Genomic DNA, 6,069 nt, shown 5'->3' with positions numbered 1-6,069 from the left:
TCATTCAGCGCACTTCATTGCCTTATCTTAAGCAATTACCTTTTTTTTTCTGAGTCAAGATCTCACTATGTAGCCCAGGCTAGCCTAGAAGTCCTAGTGATACTCCTGCCTCAGCCTCTTGAGTGCTGGGATTATAGGTGTATATTAACACATCTCACGTTACCATGTTTTTTAGTGGGCTTCTTTAAAAAAAAAAAAAAATAGACCCTCACAGAATCTTTAGGTTATGTCAGGAGTTGTAATTTACTCTAATTTTTTTTTCTCCAAAAATTCTATTTTTTAAGCTGTATTTTCCCACAAAAACAGAAAAAAGCAAAAAAACAAAAACAAAAACAAATAAGCTGTATTTTCCCAAATTAAAAGTGAGGTGACAGTGGTGAAGTTTTATTTTGTTTTGTGGTTTTTTGAGACATGGTCTTGCTCTGTAGTCCAGGTTGGCCTTGAACTCACTATGCAGCCCAAGCTGACCTCAGACTCTCGGGGGTCCTCCTGCCTCAGCCTCCTGAGTGCTGGGATTACAGGCGTGTGTCACCCTGGTGCTTACAGTTTTAAACGCCACCTACACTCAGGACAGTAAAGTTCCTCACAATACCATCCCACTCTCTTCTCTCCCAAGCCCCAAATCTACCTTCTTATTTTATTCATTTATTTTTTGGAATTTTGCTTAGATTTTTATTTTTTCAATGCAGGTGCTGTGTGCTGATAGAGCTGAGGGCTCAGTGGCGGGCTCCAGTGTGTAAAGATCAGCTGTAAAACAAGTACTTCCAAGCAAAGAAAATAATCCGTTCCTCTCCCTTGGAGACCCAGGGCGCCACCGGAAGAAACAGCCAGTGTAAGTTCAGCAAGAGGTCCCGCCCTGTGCTTGAGCCTTCCTCTCCCCGGGGAAGTGTCCCCTTCAGCCTTTGCAGACAGGTTCTGGCCGCCGGGCCAGCCCTGTGTCATTTGAGCCCGAAGAGTTAGTCACCTTCGCATCAGCTCCGTCAGAGCAGCTGACCTCCAAAGACGGGGGCTGTCAAGTGGCTCTGCTCTCTGTCCCGTGTCTGCAGGACAGCCTGGCCCCTCCCCGGCCTGCACTTCCACCCCGGGGCCTGCACCGTGTCACCGCCCAGGGCTCACCCCGCCCGCTGCGTGGCTCCAGGTGCTGCAGAAGGAGCTGGGATCAGGCTGGCCTGCAGCGACATGTCCCGATGTGTCACTGCGTGCCTGCTGGCCTCAGGCTGGAGGTGACGGGAAGACACAGCGGCTGCAGAGCCTTGTCTAGGAGTGCAGTGCCCCGTCCTGCGCCTGCAGACCTGCGGCTGACGGGCATGGGGCCACAGCGAGCCAGGCTCCTGCAGTGCGGAGACCGGAAACAGGCAGCGCGCACCTCGCTCCCGGCAGGCAGACTTCGCTTTCGCTCGGGGCTTAGGAGGATGGTGTGGAGCCCGCCCGCCCGCCTTCCTTTCTTCCCTTCCTCCTTTTTTCCTTCCCTTCTTTTCTCTCTCTTCCTTCCTTCCTTCCTTCCTTCCTTCCTTCCTTCCTTCCTTCCTTTTCTTTCCTTCTTTCTTTTCTCCTACCTTTTCTTTCTTTCCTTCACTTTTCTCTCTCCTTTCTCCCTTCTTTTCCTTTCCTTCCATTCCCCCTTCATTCTTCTCTCTCTCACTCCCTCTCTCGCTCTCCCTCTCTCTGCCTTCTCCTCCTCTTCACTCTGGACGACATGCCCACACACGCTTGTCTTTGGCTTTATTTCCCTTCCAAAGCTCATACAGTGTTGGCTTCTGGGATCTGATGCCCCATGGGTTTGCAATTTTAAAAACAGTTTATTTTTTATATTGCATTGTGAGTGTCTTCTGACCCCAGAGGAGCGCGGCGAAGGAGCGCTGGGCTGGCGTGGGCTCCGGCGCGTCCTCGGGTCCTGGTTTGGTGGCGAGCGACGCTTTGGCTGAGCGTGGAGGGTTGTGCTGGGCACGGTCTCCGCCACAGGCAGGCGTTAGCATGCGCCACCTGCATTTACTCATCTCCAATTTTTTTTTTTTTTTTTTAAACACCAACAGCAAATACTTACTTTTCAAAGTAACTGAAAGGATTAACCGAGGTAACAAAGTAGAAAACTGTGTCAAGTTTCAGAGCAAAGCTGATTAACTGACCAGGGTGTGCTGGGGGTGGGCTCAGAACCCTGCTCCTTCTCGCTGCTGGCAGCCCGGGTCCCTCGCACAGCTTCCGCCCTCAGAGTCCACCCGGCTGGCCCTGGCCTTGGCTGCGGTCCACCCCGAGTCCAGCCTTCTCTGGCTTCTTTCTGATGTGACACGGTATCACTTTGTATCCCCTATCGCCAGCTCCTCACGGGAACGACTGCAGAGCCCGGCCAGGCCCCCACGCTTCGTCCTGTCCCTGCCTGCTCTCTCCTGGGAGGTGCTAGGAGGGAATCGCATGACGGAGGAAGCCGAGACCGCGGCCCTTGTGCTGGGGTGGGCTGCCTTCCTCCCTCCAACCGCGCTGCTTGGTTTTTGAGTTGTGTGTTAAGCACAGCATCATCCCTGCGGTGCTCAAGATCACACTGCTTCTTTCTTTTTCCCCAGTGCTGGGAATCCAACCCGGGGCCTTGGGCATGCTAGGCTGGTGCTTTTTGCTGAGCTCCACCGCAGCCCAACACCAGTTCTTAATTCCCAAAGCGCTGACCTCACAGAGTGCCTGATTTACTTCTCTTCCCTCCCGCCTAACCTGAGTGGAGCGCCTGAAGAGCCCTGGGCTCGCCTTTGTGATCTTGATCCACAGTAGTTCCGCGCTTCAGTGTCTGAGGGAAACTGGTGACAAGACCCACCCCCTTATAGAACCCAAAACTCGGGATACAAGACCTCAACTCCCTCCTGCAAAACTGTGCACTTCCTACATGTGCTTCCCCTACACCTTCCTCTGTACTTTAAACCATCTCTAGGTGACTAAAACGCATAAAGCAGTGTAAATATCTATGTAAGCATCTGTTCTATTTTCGGGGACCATGGCAGAAGGAAAGTCTATGCCCTTTCAGTACAGATGAATGTTTTGGTACTGGGGGTTGAACCCAGGGCCTCTGTTCTGAGCTGCAACCCCAACCCTTTATTCATGAATTCATTATTTAATTTTGAGACAAGATTTCTCGTCGTTCAGTTGCCCAGGCTTGGCTCACACTGGCAGCTATCCTGCCTCATCCTCCCAGAGTGCTGGGATGGCGGGCGTGCGCCAGCGGGCCCAGTTCAGACAAAACAAACTTTCTGAGCGTTTTGCTCCTGGGTTAGCCGAAGGCCAGGTTGGCTGAAGGAGCAGGCGGGAGCACAGGGCTGTGGCGCGGTGGCTGCACAGCGGAAGCTGTCGTGTGCCGTAGGAGGAGCCTGCGCCTGGCGCTACAGAGCTCCGTCGAGCACAGGCTTTGTGACCAAGCGGAAGCTGCCTCCCCTCCTCACTGGGGAGGGGTCTCCGTCACTTGCTGCATCATGAGACACAGCGACGCCCACAACTGACACAAGGAAAGTAGTCTCGGTCCTGGCATGATCAGCTGACTCCAAGCCGGGAGGCTCGGCGCAGGGGCACGGTGGATGCAATCTGCTCACGTCACGGTGGACAGGAAGGGAGGAGCCAGGAGGGGAGATCAATCCAGGCTCCGCCTCCTAACAGCAAGTCCCCTGTAAGCCCCGAATCCAGTCACCTCCCAAAGGTCCTGCCTTTTATCGCCTGAGGCTTTGGGGAGATGTCTAGTTATGAACCGTAACACGCCAACCCTGCTCCCCAGAAGATTTGTGTGCATCTCTTTATGCAGATTGCATTAATCCGTCTCTAACAGCTGCTAAAGCCCCGACAATTCCAGCATTGCTGAAAAGTCCAAATCCAGGGTTTCCTCTGAGATGTAAGACGAACGCCCAGCCGTGAACCCCTGTGAAAATCAAGGAGGAGTGAGACACTGGCGAAAAACGATGGCACAGGGTCAGCATTGCTGTGCCAGAAGGAAGGAGCGGGCAGATGGAAAAGAAGGGGAGTGAAGAAAGACCGAAACCGAGCAAGGCAAAGGTGGCAAAGGTTAGATCCTGTGGCTCTACGCCTAGCACCCAGGGCCAGCTGCGGTGAGATGCAAAGTCTAAGTGTCTCCAGAGGCCCCGCCCCTACAGCACTGCTGGTGGTCGTAGCAATTGCGGTGTCTCCCTTGGGCTGACTTTGCTCACTGCTTGCAGCTGACCTCAGACTTTCTGTGGTCCTGGCTTCTCCAGCTTCCTGGAGTCTCCACTGCACCTGCGGCTTCACTCTCACAGCTTCATGGAATCTGGGTGGAAGCCACTACGATCCATCTCCAGCCAAGCTCATGCCGAGGGCTGATCTCAGTGTACACCAATGTGACAGTCCTTGGAGGTGCTGGGGCCTTTGAGAAGGATGAATGCTTTTCTTGGGGGAGTGAGTGTTTGGTCTCATGGGACTGAACTGATTACCATGAGAACGGATTTTTTTGTTTTGCTCTGTTTTTCGTTTTTCAAAGAACATACAAGTATTTTTATTTCTTTCATTTAATTATTCAGTTGACTTGATATATAGTTACATATAACTTCTCTCCTGTTCAACACATGGGTGGATCCAAAGGAACTGCTAAAATAATGACATGGAGCTTACTGTATGTGTTTATTACAATCTCTTTCTTCTTGTATGATCCACAGCATCTTCACACTGTTGTTGGATGAGCTAGAACTGCAGGGGGAATGGATTTGCAGAAAGTAAGCCTGGAGCCTCCCTGTGCGTCTGCACACCACTCCTCAGTGCGCATCTGCCTCTCCTTTCTCCCTGAGCTGAGCCACCAGGAGGCCTTGCCAGAAGCCTAGCAAGACATTGGCACCATGTTCTTGGGCCACCAGAACTGCAAGCCAAATACACCGCTTTTCATTGTAAAGTAACCCATCTTGGATGTTTTGTTATAGCAATGTAAGACAGACTAAGACAATAGACAAAACCTACACTATCTATGTGGAGGACCACCCACCCGGATGACTCTCCTTAAAAGAAGAGCAATTACCTCTGTTTTGGCTGAGCCTGACCCTATTTCCATGTATTGACTTGTACCGAGCTGGCTGGGATTTTTCTTTTCTTTTTTTTTTTCCAGTATCCCTTCAATTGGCTTTAAGCAATGCAAATTGGTCCAGCCGAGGTGCTGATGTGCAGTCTTTGAAAACAGCAGGCAGTGTTACCCCACCCTGCAGCTCCCAAAAATATGTGTGAGCTGAGGCAGGTTGGAGAGTTCCATGCTGTCAGCTAGGATCGAATCTCGAGATAAGAGGCTATGACTTCCCAGGGCATAGAAAATTACACATCAGAGCGGAAGCACCAACCCCAAAACCTTAGATACTATCTCAGTTGTGTTATGTGATTACTCTTTCTGCATGCCCTTCTCTCTGCACGTTGCAGAGGTGAGTTCAGGCCTCCTACCTAGCCCAGCTCACAGCACTCACATACTTCCCGCCGTTCTCACAGTCACTCATCCTCAGGCCACTCCCTTCTTCACGAATTAATAAAACCCAGGCTGGCCCTTGGTCGAGGACTTTGTTCTGACTAGCCATCATTGTAGCTGGACTTAGGACCCCTTGGCTCCCCCACCATCTTGGATACGTAGCTGTGTCTCCTTGCTGTGGGTTGCACTGGAAATGGTAGATTGGAATTACCTTGCTAGAATTCCAACAACTTTCCTTTGGGATTACAAATATAAACTCCCCAGACCGGTACAAGGACGGGGAAGGGCTCCCTATACCTCTATGTTGTCTGGGAAATTTTTGAATATCTTAATTTGTATATAAAATATCCAGAGAGAAATCTAGGTCCTGCCTATAGAGGAAATTTACCATAGTGAGGAGAGCGGAAATACAGTCCATCCACAGACCAGAGAGCTTGGGGATCTTTTTATGACGAAACTGTCGCTGACTGTTTGTTGTATGGGATTTAGCCTCTCAGAGGCCAAGCACCTTCCAGTAGACAGTACTGAGTGCTGGGTACATCACTGGCTGCACACAGTCCCTGAGCCTCTAGATTTTTGAGTTAATCAAAAGCAGGAAAGCGGCAGATGAGAAAACTGTCACTTTAGAT

The sequence above is a fragment of the Chinchilla lanigera genome, unplaced genomic scaffold (assembly GCF_000276665.1).
Source record: "Chinchilla lanigera isolate Chin_1 unplaced genomic scaffold, ChiLan1.0 scaffold00001, whole genome shotgun sequence".
NCBI lineage: Eukaryota > Metazoa > Chordata > Mammalia > Rodentia > Chinchillidae > Chinchilla > Chinchilla lanigera.
The sequence above is the reverse complement of the archived record's forward strand: the minus strand, read 5'-3'. Positions refer to the sequence as shown.